Genomic DNA, 16,235 nt, shown 5'->3' on the forward strand with positions numbered 1-16,235 from the left:
GATCGTAATGTATTTGCTTCATGGATTCTTTGCTTTAGAATTCATGGCTACACATTTGCTGTAAAGAACGAGCTGGTTTATTAGCAAAAGTTTAACAACAAACTGAACACTACCAGTTTATCCACCAGGTTCACAACAGTCCACCTCATCGTGGAGAACCTGAGCTCAATTAACTAGGGTTTTTTGCGTTTTGAGAGAGTCACGTGACTGGCTAAGCCACTCACAGTACAACAGCTCCACAAACCTGGGAGCATGCTCATAGGTGCATATATTACACTGATATAACTAGTTCAATTACATGGTGATCTATGGGGCAACTTCAAACTAGATGTGTTATTTGTAGAGAAATGTATGCATTCAATGAAACAAAGATAAAATGTAACAAGAATTGGGCGATTCAGTATTTTATTTATTCCTCCGGTAAGTGAAGCATCACAACCCCATATGCACAGCTTCTCCAAGTATAATATCAAACACTTGGGTAAGAATGGTTAGAATCGGTAAGGAAATGACAAACCTTAAATTAATTCAAAAATAAATATGGCAACAATTTTTTTTAAATCCAAAGTAAGATTTTCTGCATCTGGCAATCAGAGGATCCACTGTGTCAACGGCATTGCAGGAAGTTGCCATGATGTCTTCTTCCTTTGTCATTTGTTCCTCCCTGACTGCTTCAGTAAAAGGAATCAGATCCACAGATGGCTTCTGGGTGACAAAGCATACCCTCTCCTCTCATAACTACTGACCTCAATCAGAGACCCCTGAACAGCAGCAGAGGAGCACTGCAATGAGGCAAATGTAGCTACCAGACTGGTGTTGAAGATGATCATCAGGGTGTTCTTTCACTGCCTGGGCAGGTAGGTAGGGGATCTGTAGTATTCTTCAGGTTGGATGTCCAGAATAGTGACCGCCTGCTTGTGCCCTCCACAACTTTGCTGTCCATCCTGTCATCAGTTGCTTTTTGAGCTGCAGTCTGCTTCCATTGGGTTAGAAGCCACTGACTGTTCCCTGACTATTTCTGTTATGTATGTAAACATTGTAACTGTGCAAGACTTGCCACCAGAGGGCGCAACTGCTGGAGGCCCAAGGTTCACCTGCACACCTCGTGCAAGGGAGTATAAAAGGTTGTCTGCCATGCTGCTCAGGCACTCTGGAGTTGCATTAAAGAGGCTAAGGTCACATCAGTTTTAGCTCACAGTACTCAGTCTTGTGGAGTTAACAATTTCTTAGCCAGGGATCTGCTGCAGATTCTAATGAAGCTGCCACTCGCTCCATTGGTGCCTGCCAAGGAAAGCAACGTTTCTGTGATGCTGCTGCATAGGACAGCTGTAGATTTGAGAGCCGACCTATCATTTGCCACACATCCTTGAAGATTAACTTCAGAGCCTGCATGTAGGTATGATGTTCCTCAAAACTTACTTCCTTTCAGTCACGTTCCCAGGAGCTCTGAGTCCAGTAACTCTGAAGCCCTTTATCTCCACTGGGAATATGGCACATCCTCACACACTCCACACCCCTCTGGTCCCCTCAGGCTCTAAATCACCTGGTGCCACAAAAATTCATCACCACGATCTAATTCCACCCCCCACCCCACCCCCTGCGTTGAAGGCTCTATGCTAGTGCCTGGGAGAGAGAAAGCATGTTGGAGGGTGTTGGGGCAAAGGAAGATCAGGCAAGATGAAGCAGTTTGGATTTGTGGAAGGCTTGACCTCACCCTCCTCTTTCTCATCACCGTAATCGATGAGAGAGCTCAAAACTGCTCAGCTTTCTGGTCATTATCATCGTACTCTTAGTGCCTTCCTCTGTGGCCGTGGTAGATTGCAAGACAGGAGGGTAGAAGGCAAGAATAGCTGAACATTACCATCTCGGAATTAAGGAGACAGAGGAAAGGAGTGGAAGATTATGTGTGGCATTTCAGAAGAAATGCCAGTGTACGTCCTCAGCTACGCAATGCCAACGAGATGCCATTAACCCTGTTATCACCAGGAAGAGCCGAGAGAGTGCCTACTAACTCCGTTGCCTGGTCCGCGAAAAGCATGAGGAATTTAAAGCTGAGAATGCCCACTCTAGTGCCCTGCCTTTGGTGGGTAATATGTGCTGATTTGTCCTGCAAGAAGATGGAGTAAATGAGGGCAAGGCTAGCAGTTGAATGTATGCCGCATGGGAGAGGTGAAAAAAAAAGAGATGTGGAAGTTATGAGACTACATTGGGTTTTGGGTTGTGCATGTAGGTAATTGGTGCTTGGGGAGCTGTGTGGGCATAATGCAGGATATGAAGTTACAGTGTGGAGAGATGATTGTTAGATTTTGTTCTGAGGGTTAAGAGTGTGCTGGTGCACAGGAAGAAAATGAGAGATTGCCCAGTGTGTTACCCTGTCAGCCCTGCTGAGGTCAAAAAGTAATCAAAATACAATAGTTTTACCATTTATTGTGGTAGTAACAGCATACAGGTGTTTGCTACTCACCAGAAGATTAAGGAAACGTGCGGTGGAGTAAGTAAAATAACGCAGTGCTAGCACAAGCTGAACTTGTAGTGGCACAATTTTCTATTACTTTAGGTATAGAATTTGGGCCTGGCCCTTAGGGTGTAACCTGATTAGGTTGTATCCTTTTTCTAAAAGCCATTTATTGAATCACCTATAGTAAATCAGATGCATTGCAATTCTTTAAGGAGCTCATATTAAGGTAGCTGCACAACTTTCAGAAGTGATTAGCACTGAAAGGAAACCTGTGATAAATTAATCCTGCAGTTCATTTAAAGATGAGCACTATCATAAGACACAAAGTACAAAATGTTCCAGTTTCCAGCAATGTAACACTCTATTTTGTGAATATCAGCCCCATAAATTTTTGTATGTTAATAGATACATTAGTAAATCAGTTTTGCGGACTACATTCAATTATTTTCAACTTTTTTTAGCTTTGAGCTATTAATGTTTTGAAGTAGTTATCTTACCAGTGGCACTCTCGCTGTCCTCCGACCTCCCGCTGTCCTCCGACCTCCGACCTCCCGCTGTGCTCCAATCTCCTGCTGTCCTCCGACCACAACGTGCGAGGATTCTTCAGTGCAGTCAAGATGACCTAAGGCCCAAGCACCCAAGGTCCTACCCTACTACTGGCCAAGAACGGAAAGGTGTTCTTCAAGGGCAGAGAGGCAGTCAGTACCCGCTGGAAGGAGCACTTCGAGGATCTCCTCAACCGAGACTCTGACTTCGACACGAGTGTCCTCGACTCCATCCCACAGCAGGTCATCCACCACCATCTCAGCATCACCCCAGCCTGGCATGAGGTTGAAAAGGCCATCCGACAATTGAACAACAAATCGTCGGGAGCTGACGGAATTCCCGCCGAAGCACTAAAACATGGCCGAGAAGCACTAATGGCACGGATTCATGACCTCATCTCTCTTATCGGGAGGAAGGAGATGATGCCAGGAGATCTCAGATGCCGTAAATGTGACCATCTTCAAGAAAGGTGACCAGTCTGACTGCGGTAACTACAGAAGAATCTCCCTGCTGTCGACCACCGGGAAAGTCATCACAAGAATCCTCCTGAATCGCCATCTTCCTGTGGCTGAAGAACTCCTCCCAGAGTCACAATGCGGATTCTGCCCACTAAGGGGCACAATGGACATGATCTTCACGAGCGGAAAATGCAAGAGAAATGCAGGGAACAGCACCAACCCTTGTACATGGCATTCTTTGAACTCACAAAAGCCTTCGACACTGTCAACTGTGAGGGATTATCGAGTGTCCTCCTCAGATTCGGCTGTCCTCAAAGGTTTGTCACCATCCTCCGCCTGCTCCACGATGACATGCAAGCTGTGATCCTAACCAATGGATCCACCACAGACCCATTCATGTTCAGACCAGGGTCAAGCAAGGCTGTGTCATCGCACCAACGCTCTTCTCAATCTTCCTTGCTGCAATGCTCATCTCGCCCTTAGCAAGCTCCTCGCTGAAGTGGAGCTAAATTACAGGGCAAATGGGAATCTGTTCAACCTCCGCCGCCTCCAGACCAAATCCAAGGACGCCCCATCCTCGGTCATAGAATTACAGAATGCAGACGATGCTTGCATCTGCGCACACTCAGAGGCCGAACTACAAGCCATCGTCAACACCTTCACCGAGGTGTACCAGAGCATGGGCCTTACACTAAACATCCATAAGACAAAGGTCCTCTAGCAACCTGACCCCGCCACATAGCACTGCCCCCCCCCACCCCCTCCCCCCCCCCGCCAGGTTATCAAAATCCACGATGAGGCCTTGGACAACGTAGACCATTTTCCATACCTCGGGTGTCTACTGTCAACAAGGGCAGACATCGACGACGAGGTCCAACATTGCCTTCAGTGTGCCAGTGCAGCCTTCGGTCGCCGGTGGAAGAGAGTGTTTGAAGACCAGGACCTCAAACTCGGTATGAAGCTCATGGCCTATAGGGGAGTGGCGATACCCACCCTCCTACATGGCTCAGATACATGGATTATGTACAGCAGGCACCTCAAAACACTGGAGAAATACCACCAACGCTGCCTCCGCAAGATTCTGCAAATCCACTGGCAGGATAGGCGCACCAACGTCCGTGTCCTCGCTCAGACCAACATCCCCAGCATCGAAGCATTGACCACACTTGATCAGCTCCGCTGGACAGGCCACATCACCTGCATGCCTGACATGAGACTCCCAAAACAAGCGCTCTACTTGGAGCTCCGACACGGCAAGCGAGCCCCAGGTGGGCAGAGGAAACGTTTCAAAGTCTCGTTGAAAAAATGTAACCACCCCACCAACACCTGGGAATCCCTGGCCCAAGACTACCCAAAGTGGAGGAAAAGTATCCGGGAAGGCGCTTAACACCTTGAGTCTCTTCATCGCGAGCAAGCTGAAGCCAAGCGTCAACAGTGGAAGGAGCGCGCGGCAACAGAGGTACCCCACCTACCCATTCCTTCAACCACTGTCTGCCCCGCCTGTGTCAGAGACTGTAGGTCCCGCATTGGAATCTTCAGTCATCTGAAAACTCATATTTAGTGTGGAAGCAAGTCATCCTCGGCTCCGAGGGACTGCCTATGATGATGATGGTGGTACTGAGAATTGCAGAAGTAAAGAGAGGATATATCGTGGCTGCAGCAGTATAGATTTTTAAATCACAATCAGTCATCTACATTGTAATTGTCATGTATACCACAGCAAACCTTAATTAAAATTAGCAAGATTAATTCAGTGGAATTGTCTGCCTAGTATTTATAAAGCAACAACTAAGTACTGAACAACTAGTTATGAGATTAAAATCAATTGTTCACTGTTTGGAGAATATTAAACTAATCTAAAATTAATTATATGCAAAGTCTCACCATTGGTTCAGATCAAATTCCAATTTCAAGTGTGCTATAATATTATGAAGGAACAGAGTTATGAGTTTCCATTCCCATTCTGGAACTTGATATTGTAAGTTTGTTTGCTTCACCGAGCACAGGGACTTATAAGGGACACTTGTACATTTTGCAGGTGCAATGGATTAATACAAGCCTTACTGGTAAGTCAATTGATACCAGTCCCAGTTATTTCAGCAATCATTACACATGTTCTCCTCCTCTTTGCTCTCATCAACTTTTATCCTCATCTAATCTCTTGGTACATAAGAGGATTATGTTAGAATGAGAGGGCAGTTAGACAGCCTCAGTTAGCTGCATTTGCCAAATCTTGTGTCAGGGCTCAATACGATTATTTAACATTTTCTTTCTGCCCCAAATACATTCTCCTCATCTCTTCACAGTATTACATTCCATTTGTGATTCTTCCCCCAGTGCTATGTCTCTGAGGATTTCTCTTGAATTTTATCTGTTTTCCCAAGCATCTTGCCATTGTCTGCAAATGTAGGCATTCTACTTCTATTACCTTTTGTAGATTTATACATTTTGTGAACAGGCGTAGTTCCAAGATAATCCATGGATCTCAGCAACCCATTAAAACTATAACCATTGGACATTATTACTTCCTTCTACTTAGCCAATTTATTTATTTGGTTATTTCCTCCTTTAATCCAGGAGCCTTCCCTTTTGCTCATAGTCTCTTGTGACGTAACTTGTCAAATGCCCTGTGAAAAGTCTGTCATATTCCATTTTGTAATGTCCTTTTTAAAAAGTCCGACACATTTATTTGCCATGACCTGTCCTTCATAAACGAAGGGTTGGGTTACAATTATCACTTTTATTCGTGTAAAATATGTCTAAATTGATTCCTTTCTAATGGACTCAAATGTTTTTTCCTACTTTACGGAGTAAATTGAAGGACAAAATTTCTAGGATCATGTCTTCATTTTTTTGAAAAAAAGATGAAATTTATTACCTATTTTCCAATCTTCTGGTACAACCCTTTAATTTAAGGAGCCATAAAACATTTCAATTGTAACCGCCCTTTTTTCTTTATTCCCTTTAAATATTATGGGATATGTTCAATTTTATCCAGTTCCAAACAGGTGAGGAACTTTGCAAGCAGGACACTTCTGACAGCACAATCTATTGGGGTCCTAGAGCACTGTACCACGGAATGGTACGATGAGAGTTTACACCCGAGACCCTCCACACACCAACTTGCCAATCGCAGCTGTGACAATGTAGTTGGGTACCAAACAGGGTACTTCCTTACAGACCAACTGTAAGGAGAGTCACCCTGCATTTATGTTGAGTCCTCCTCACCCTCTTTGCCTGAGATTGTGCATGGGACAGGAATACACAAGGAAGGGGGCGATGACAAAGAAGTTGGGGAAATGTGCTGAAATTACAGAATTAGTTAAACGCCATGAATCATGAAAATTAATATTAAACACATAGGCTCAGAATTTACTGGGTTGTAGTACCATAGTAATGGCAAAATAATGGCGAATTCCATTACTATCACCATTAAAGTTCCAGGAAATAATGGTGTTAGTGAGAACGCCACTGTTATAGCAACAGCAACATTTGCATGGGACATTAGCGCTGCTCCACCAGAACCACCTGGAAAAGGTCGCGATGCAAGCTCCGCCCCCATTGAAAATGGCAATCTAGGCCAATTTGTTGCATTTAGGCTAGTTTTATCGTCACTTGCAGAAACAACATTTCAGAAAGGCACTGGAGAGTGAGAGTTAATAAATCTGTAACTATTGAGACCTTTTGAGATTAACAACTGGTGAAATTTAACACGCACTGCATCAAATTATGCCATAGCAACACTGGAGTTCTTTCAATGATAGTCTAAAAGTACAAAAATATACACTCTCCACGGACAGTTTTTAAAATTGATGAATTACTATATTTAAATGATGGCCAACCAAGTCATTGCAAGCAATGCGCTTTGCTGGTAATCACTACTCAGGTTTTGGAATTCATCTCAGATTTAACATTTTGAGATTTTGAACCAATAATAGAAAGGTGCAGTTAAATTCTAATTACTTTTGACCATGATGATTGAGGATTTGTGAATTATCAACAACATCCAGGGCATAACTTAAAATGTATGTTTGAAGGACATACAAGGCAGTGTTCATTTCAAAGTTCTGCTTTTTTTTCTTCCATTTTATAAACATTAATTGGATCTCCATTGAGCAGTGCCACCACTCTCACCAGATGAATCTGACCTCTGTGCACAGCTCGCCCCCTTCTGACCGGTATCGGCACATCAAAGCTCCTTGAATCGCCGCTATCATCACTGTGGCATATAATAATGGCCTAGATTTTGCTGTCAAAATAATGGTGAGGCTAGTGGCGTCGCCATTATCTACGTGCAAATGCTACAGCAACTTCGAGCGAGGATCAGATGCACAGTTACACGCAAATATCCAAAAGTTGCTGTCCGCGTTGCACCGCTCCACCGTTAGTTTCGTTAAAAAGGAATCTCTCTGTCGCCTCACCATTGAAATGCATTGAATGGCTGTGTTTGCACAGTAGGTATAAACTGGATACGACTTATTAAAGGAAAAGATTGGCTAAAGTAAATGTTGGTCCCCTAGAGGATGAGACTGGGCAATTAATAATGGAGAACAGGGAAATGGCAGAGACGTTGAACAAATATTTTGTATCGGTCTTCGCGGTAGAAGATACTAAAAACATCCCAGTAGTGGATAATCAAGGGGCTATAAGATAGGGATGAACACCACTAATGAAGTAATACTTGATAAAATAATGGGACTAAAGATGGATAAGTCCCCTGGACCTGATGACTTACATCCTAGGCTCTTAAAGGAAGTGGCTGAAGAGATAGTGGATGTATTGGTTGTAATCTACCAAAATTCCCTGGATTCTGGAGAGGTTCCAGCAGATTGGAAATACACAAATGTAACGCCCCTATTTAAAAAAAGAGGCAGACAGAAAGCAGGAAACTATAGACCAGTTAGCCTAACATCTGTCGTTGGGAAAATGCTGGAGTCCATTATTAAGAAAGCAGTAGTGGAACAGTTGGAAAAGCATGATTCAATCAAGCAGAGTCAGCATGGTTTTATGAAAGGGAAATCATGTTTGACAAATTTGCTGGAGTTCTTTGAGGATGTAATGAGCAGAGTAGATAAGGGGGAACCAGTGGATGTGGTATATTTGGATTTCCAGAAGGCATTCGATAAAGTGCCACATAAGAGGTTACTGCACAAGATTAAAAACTCACAGGGTTGGGGGTAATATATTAGTATGGATATATTTGAGTCAGGATAAATCAGTCATTTTTCGGTTGGCAGTGACTAGTGGGATGCCGCAGGGATCGGTGCTGGGTCCTCAACTGTTTACAATCTATATTAATGACTTGGATGAAGGGACCAAGTGTAATGTAGCCAAGTTTGCTGATGATACAAAGATGGATGGGAAAGTAAATTGTGAGGAGGACACAAAAAATCTGCAAAGGGATGTAGACAGGCTAAGTGAGTGGGCAAAAATTTGGCAGATGGAGTATAATGTGGGAAAATGTGAGGTTATCCATTTTGGCTGAAAAAATAGAAAAGCAAATTATAATTTAAATGGGGAAAAATTGCAAAGTGTTGCAGTACAGAGGGACCTGGGGGTCCTTGTGCATGAAACACAAAAAGTTAATATGCAGGTACAGCAAGTAATCAGGAAGGCAAATGGAATGTTGGCCTTTATTGCAAGGGGATAGAGTATAAAAGCAGAGAAGTCTTGCTACAACTTTACAGGATATTGGTAAGGCCACACCTGGAGTACTGCGTGGCTCTGCATTGTTTTGTCTCCGTATTTAAGGGAGGATACACTTACTTTGGAGGCTGTTCAGAGAAGGTTCACTAGGTTGATTCTGGAGATGAGAGGGTTGACTTATGAAGATAGGTTGAGTAGATTGGGCCTATACACATTGGAGTTCAGAAGAGTGAGAGGTGATCTTATTGAAACATATAAGATAATGAGGGAGCTTGACAAGGTGGATGCAGAGAGGATATTTTCACTCATCGGGGAAACTAAAACTAGGGGACATAGTCTCAGAATAAGGGGCCGCAAACTTAAAACTGAGGTGAGGAAAAATTTCTTCTCTCAGAGGATTGTAAATCTATGGAATTCTCTGCCCCAGAAAGCTGTGGAAGCTGGGTCATTGAATATATTTAAGGCGGAGATAGCCAGTTTTTTCAGCGATAAGGGAGTAAAGAGTTATGGGGAGCGGGCAGGGAAGTGGAGCTGAGTCCCATGATCAGCCATGATCTTATTGAATGGCGGAGCAGGCTCAAGCGGCCAAATTGCCTACTCCTGCTCCTATTTCTTATGTTCTTATGTTCTTATGAATTAAACTCACCACAGAAAGTTATGTCTCGTATATTCCAGTCTAAGTACACCTTTAATGATGTGATGGGTATTAATTACTGCCAACCAATCTCTCTGGCACTGAAAATTAACCATTACAAGTGTGGATTCTCATTCCTTCAGTTTTAATTGTTGTTGGAGATTTTAAAAAAAATAAAGTTTTAATTTAAAACATTTTATTTTACTTTTCATTTCTGAGCCTTATTTGACGTTGAATTCATGCACTTTAATGTATACTTCCTTGTCAGTCATCCCCCAGATCTCTCTGTTCCTGCAACCCCTTTAGATTTGTACCCTTTAGTTTATATTGCCTCTCCTCATTCTTCCGACCAAAATATATCACTTTGCACTTTTCAGCGTCAAATTTCATCTGCCACATGCCCGCCCATTCCGCCAATCTGTCTATGTCCTTTTGAAGTCTATCACTATCCTCCTCACTGTTCACTATAATTCCAAGTTTTGTGTCATCTGCAAATTTTGAAATTGACCAGCTTCTCCTCGGCGACCCTTCAAGGGGAGGGTCCACTGCCGCGGCCGCCATGTATTTATTTTTGCCGGCTGATTTCCCGATCGGCTGGCAAGATATTGCCCCCAGGTTCGACCGGGCCACCAACAGGCAGCCTGGCGCCCCCTCTTGGGTGCCAGGCCGCTGACTCAGCTGAAACCCTCTCTGGTGGTCCAGTGCCCAAAGATAAACAAAAATGTCTGATTCACTCCCCTTTAACGGAGGGGAGAGAGTGTGGTGATGCACACGTGCTGTGACATCATCACCACTCCACCGCTGATTTACAGTGGCGGAGCCCCGGTCCCGACTGAAATTCAGCCCTCAACCTGCTTTCCTGTCGATCTCTCGCCTCCACTATGACCGACTTCTGGTGGGACTTAAAAAAATGTCCAAGTCCTGAAGATCGATCATACGGCCACCTCATTGATCCCAGTGGTAAAACCAGGTAAAAATTCATAGGTGCACCAGCTTTCTGGCGTACCTGAATTTTGACCCCTATGATTCTATGATTCTATAAATGGCTTAGCAAGCCAGGGAAGAGGCACCCAGGGCCTTGCACGAAGCACTCCAGTTTTGTGCAGGCGGTCAACAGTGCAAGAGGGGTCCTCTACCCACAGAAACCAGGAAGCCCTCCAGAGAGAAGAATGTGGGACCAGGTCACCGAGGCCATCACTGCCTACAGTGTGCCCCCACCACCTGGCTCCAGTGCCCAAACAAGCTTCATGACCTCAGCCAAGTGGTCAAGGTCAGCGAATGCATCTTCAAAAGCCGTCTCCTACCAATTGCATCACTAGCCTCACACACCTCTCAATACACAATTCCTGGCAAGGACATGGCTGAGCCCTTGGCCAGTGGCGGGGCTGAAAGGATACAAGATGCTGGTATCCTCCTTCTGGCATGCAGCTCTTGTTTTCCTGCCCTCCCCTCAACACAACTCCACCCTTGTGACTTCACACACCCAAGAAATGCAGCCTGCCCAGCCAATGGTTGACCAAGAAGAGGGAGAGGTGAGTGAAGAAGGAGGAACAGAAACACCTCACTCGATTTCACGCTCTCAGTCACCAGCTCCTCAAGGTTGACCAGCACGGCCATCTGCAGTGTTCCCCACTGAAAGTCAGCAGTCTTCCACCAGCCATGCTGCAGCCACTGGGGTAGCACTGCCTTACATCAGTAAGATAGGCAAAGGCACGCACAAGACAGTCACTAAGGGAATGCATAAGGGTGATAAGTTGATTTCTTTGTCATATTGGATGGATGGATGTATAAAGTTGGATTGGAAAGTTTGTTTTGTGCTGGCTTTTATTTCAGCATCATGGTCAAGAGGACGCTGTAATGGTCAGTAACAGAGGGAAGGTAAGGTGTGGGACCAATGTTGAAAGGGGAGTTGGGGTTGTGGTCACTGGTATTGCAGGCAGATGACTCCATCCCGGTTATCCCAGCCAGAAAGGGGCTGACTGGATTGCATGCTTTGTCCTCTTCTGTGTCTTCCTCTTCCCTCTGTGAGCGGATGCTCTAATTTTGAAATATAAGCATAAAATGCTGGAAATACTCAGCAGGTCAGGCAGCATCTTGACCTGAGACCTGAACTCTGTTTCTCTCTCCATGGATGTTGCCTGACCTGCTGAGTATTTGAAGCATTTTCTGTCTTCTCAGCGGCCTTGCTTCACCATCCGAGGCCTTGCAAGCATTCAGCAGCACTCCCTACACACTTTTTAAAAAAAAACTTTTAACATGTATTGCACCAAGCCACTACAGTACGTCAATTAAAAAAAAAATATATATAGTGTAATAGCTTAAATGCAAACTTACCTGAAAGATGTGTGTGTCCCTTTCACAGATGCTGACAACGCCTCTGTGAATCTGCTGAACAGTGGCTTTCATGGCGAGCTTAGGACCCAGCACTGAACTCAACGCTAAGGTCCAAGTTCACCGTGGCGACGTTAAGTCACCGTTGCACACCGACTGATGTCACCCTCTCCCCATTTACATTTCCAGAGCCAGCACTTTTATCATCAGCGCTGCCATCTCTCGCAAAATGGCGGCCGCCACAGGACCCAACCAGCAGCTGGCAGTAGAGCAGCAGCCGCTGTTTCTTCACCATATTATGCCGGTAACAGGTGGCGCTAAGCACCTGAATTTGTAGCTTTTTGTATTTCAGAAAACTATAAAAAAATAGACTACTCTGAGCCAACTACTGCAATACTTCTATGCATATAGGGATCCTGCACACATGCATATATGTATTTAAATTGGGCTAAATTTAAATATTACACCATGCATTGCTGATTCACTTAGATTATGTTTATTTTTCTTCTGCTTTTTCTTCTGTTTAATGCTTTCCACAATTTTTTGTCTCTTTTTGTGTAATCTAAATATTGTACACAATACGATGCTGCAATGCAGACTTAATTTTCAGCGATATTTTGAACCAGATGATTTTGGCATTTAACCTTTTGAAATATTAAACCCCTTTCGTAACTATAAAGAAATCTCTTTGAAATTCCTGACTCTCTGCCGATCGTCATTAACCAAGCCTCTGTCCAGCAGTTGCATTTTCCACTTCCATGTGTTTTGACTGTACATGTCGCATATAATTTGTGCCCAGGTTGTGCTTGGCTGCCCCAGGCCGAGGCAGTTGCTTGTTTGTTATTGTCTGCAACCCACTTAACTCTGACGGTAACAGAATGAGACTTGGAGAAAAATAGCCTTCATTAATCATCGCCACTGCAAGGAAGAGCCAGAAGTAAAGAGTCATCTATTTCCTGTCTACTTCCCAGCCAGAGAACGTGCAGTGACTAAACGGTACAGAAGTACTACACTAGAGGAATATACAAAGGGAACAGAAAGACTTCCTTTCTCTCTTGTGCTGCCAACATATCGATGTGAAGAGACAGGACTTTTTCAATTCACCTGTCAGTGAAATACGGCCAAAAATGTAAAAATCTAGGAAGGCTGAAAAAAATACCTGAGCATTGACCAGTACGATGATTACCTCTCAAGAAAAGCCACTATACCTCAGACCTGGGATAGGTCCATGTTATTGTAAATTGAATTTTTTTTTCCCCAAAAAACTAACAGTTGCAATAGCCTTCTCCTTTCTCCACAGAAGATTGTTTCTCCACATCAACCAGATGATATATCTCGTGGTCATACAGACCAATAAAAGCCTCTTTATAACTAAGTATGTAACCACACCTGATGTTCGTTTATCAAGTGGTTACAATCTGCATAAGAAACCAAGAGTGAGGGCCAATGTCCAGCTGTAACCTACTGTAGCAGATCCAGTTTATATGGGATAATGTCCAGGGGTTGTCAGATGGTTGCTTATGGCGCCACTAAGCCACTGTCAGAATACATCCTTTTTCAAACTCATGGTATTGGATTGTTTCATTTTGTTTTATAAACTGATGCCTCCCTATAGTTCTACTGTTTATTTTTATTGTCGTAGAATATTTCTAGAGAATTCAAATGAATTATCTCCTCCTAGCTTGGCTATTCAGTGAGTCAAGGGATTATGGGGATATGTAGAGTTGAGGTAGAAGATCAGCCATGATCTTATTGAATGGCGGAGCAGGCTCGAGGGGCCAAATGGCCCACTCCTGCTACTAATTCTTATGTTTAATGTAGCTTTTGCTGGTTTCTGGTTACTCTATCATGTATATCATTCTCCAGCTTCTCGTATATCCCCACAAGATAGTTTCCCCAAGATTAATAAAATACCAAGTTACAAGTGAACTCAAACTGCCTAAATATGTATCTAAACTCTAACTTGCTGTATAAGCAAAATACATCGCAGTAAGTGGCTTGCAGAAAATAAGCCACTCATGTTTCACTCAACATGACTCACACTAGCCTATGGCACCATGAGTTATCTAATCAGCACCACTTGCAAAATGCTGATCCCTGCTACAAGTTCTCTTTACAACACACTTCAAGTCAACTGCTGCTCACGACATTATAAATGATAATGTGGTTATTAAAATAAATTGCACTAGGTAGACCTCCATTGTCCTAAACAATCCAATGTTTGTACTAATTTAAAAAGCGGTATTAGTTCACTGTGAGATAGACATCAACACAGTGCTTAATATGAAAGCACGATAATAATCCCAATATATTTATAGATTGTGTTTCATTGCAATCTTTGCTTGCTCTTGAAAGGTTAATAAGCAGATGTTTGTATATTGAGATTTTATTTGATTATATTCAATCAAAATACATACATGTTTCTAATAGAGTATGACTATTAGATCCTACTTATCAGTTGTATAAAGTTTAAGAATTGTAGCCCATCAGTGGGCAGCACATTTACATCGAAACACACAGACCATAGAATTGAAGATTTCAATGTGATATTGTGTTTGAGCAATGGAGTAAAACCCAACATCATTGCCTTTCACATGGTACAATTCTGGTTCAGGGCATGTGACTTGGTCTGGATCCCTTCTCTATACCATGGTTCCCACCACCAGTCAAAAATGAATACTGAAGACAGCATCTCTAGATGTAAAGAATAACATTGCAGGATGTCACCCATCTTAATTCATCAATAAAATCTCAACTCTCAGATTTTTTCTGACCGACAACAGCCGTCCATGTGATTTAATCTGTAACGGTGTTACAATGCACGATATGCACTGAAAACCTCTCTCACGGGTCATGGCTACTATTTTATGACATGCTCCAACCTGTCTATTCTTGTATTTAACACAAATAGCCTAAGGCATCCCCAATGCCAGTGAGCAGCTGAACATGTAATTCAGGAAGGCTCCAGGTTCAACCCTGCTCTGTGTTCAGTTGACTGACCTGACATGTGATGGGATTAAGACTGCTATTATTGGCCTCATTGCCCATAGGCCTGGGAGGTTCCCACCTCAGAGCACCGTCCAGTGATAACCCTGCTGGAAGCACATGTGAGCAAACGTTAGCCTATAGCCTCACCTCAGTGATCTCTTGCCTCATGTATATCCTCACCTAACCTCCACTCTGTTAACATCAGGCTTTCCCCCCGCACCCTATTCCTCTACCACTGCTGGTTGCACATTCAGCCGTTGTGCTCCTGTCTTTTGGAACTTCGTGCCGGGTCGTCTTCGCTTTGCCACCTTCCAGAATTCCAAATACTTTCACCAAACCCTTCTTTTCAACAATGCTTCTGGTCCCCTTCTCCATTTTCCCCTCTGCCTCACTGTCCACTGTTTTGTCCTCTGTAATGTAAACTGCTTCGAGACATTTTCCTGCATGTGAGGACCTCTATAGAAATGCAAGCTTCTGTTGTGAATTCAGAAACACAATGCAAATTGATAAATTTGCAGATGATATGAAATAGGTGGGAGGGTGGAGCAGAGTTGAGCCAGATGAAGCAGCTGAAGAAACTCAGAAGGAGAGAAATAAAATTTGTAATTGAGCAGAATTAGGGCAGATTAAATTCAATACAGATAAGTGCAAGATGCTATGCATTTGCGCATTGGGAGAAAAAAATTGGGGTGAGAAAGCTATCCAATGAATAGTGCCAAAGTGGCAAGGGAAGAGGTGTGAAGGGATCTGTGAGTGAGAGTAAAGTCAACACTCATCATGTACAGTCACGGCACAGCAGCCAGGGGCGGATTAACCACGGGGTGGATTAACCATGGGGTGGATTAACCATGGGGTGGATGAGGCTGCAGCCCCAGGCTCACCAAAGAACATAGGCCCACCAAATAAATGTAGGAAAAATATATAAGGCCTCCCAAATAGGCTGAATCGAATAGACAATAAGAGAGGAAAAACAAGACCGAGGAAAATATCGTTTATTGGCCTAACGTGTACATATCTATTTTTGCAGTGACAAGGGGGCTGAAATTTAGTCCCGCCGGAAAGCTGGCGCTCCTACCTTTTTTTTAAGAGTTTTTACCGCCGTGTCGGAAGCGGTTCCCTCTTTCGCGAAATTCACCTCTTTGTTTTTTTTTCAATCGGCCAGGAAGTTGGTCAT

This window comes from Pristiophorus japonicus, chromosome 16 (assembly GCF_044704955.1).
Source record: "Pristiophorus japonicus isolate sPriJap1 chromosome 16, sPriJap1.hap1, whole genome shotgun sequence".
In the NCBI taxonomy this organism is placed as follows: Eukaryota; Metazoa; Chordata; class Chondrichthyes; family Pristiophoridae; genus Pristiophorus; species Pristiophorus japonicus.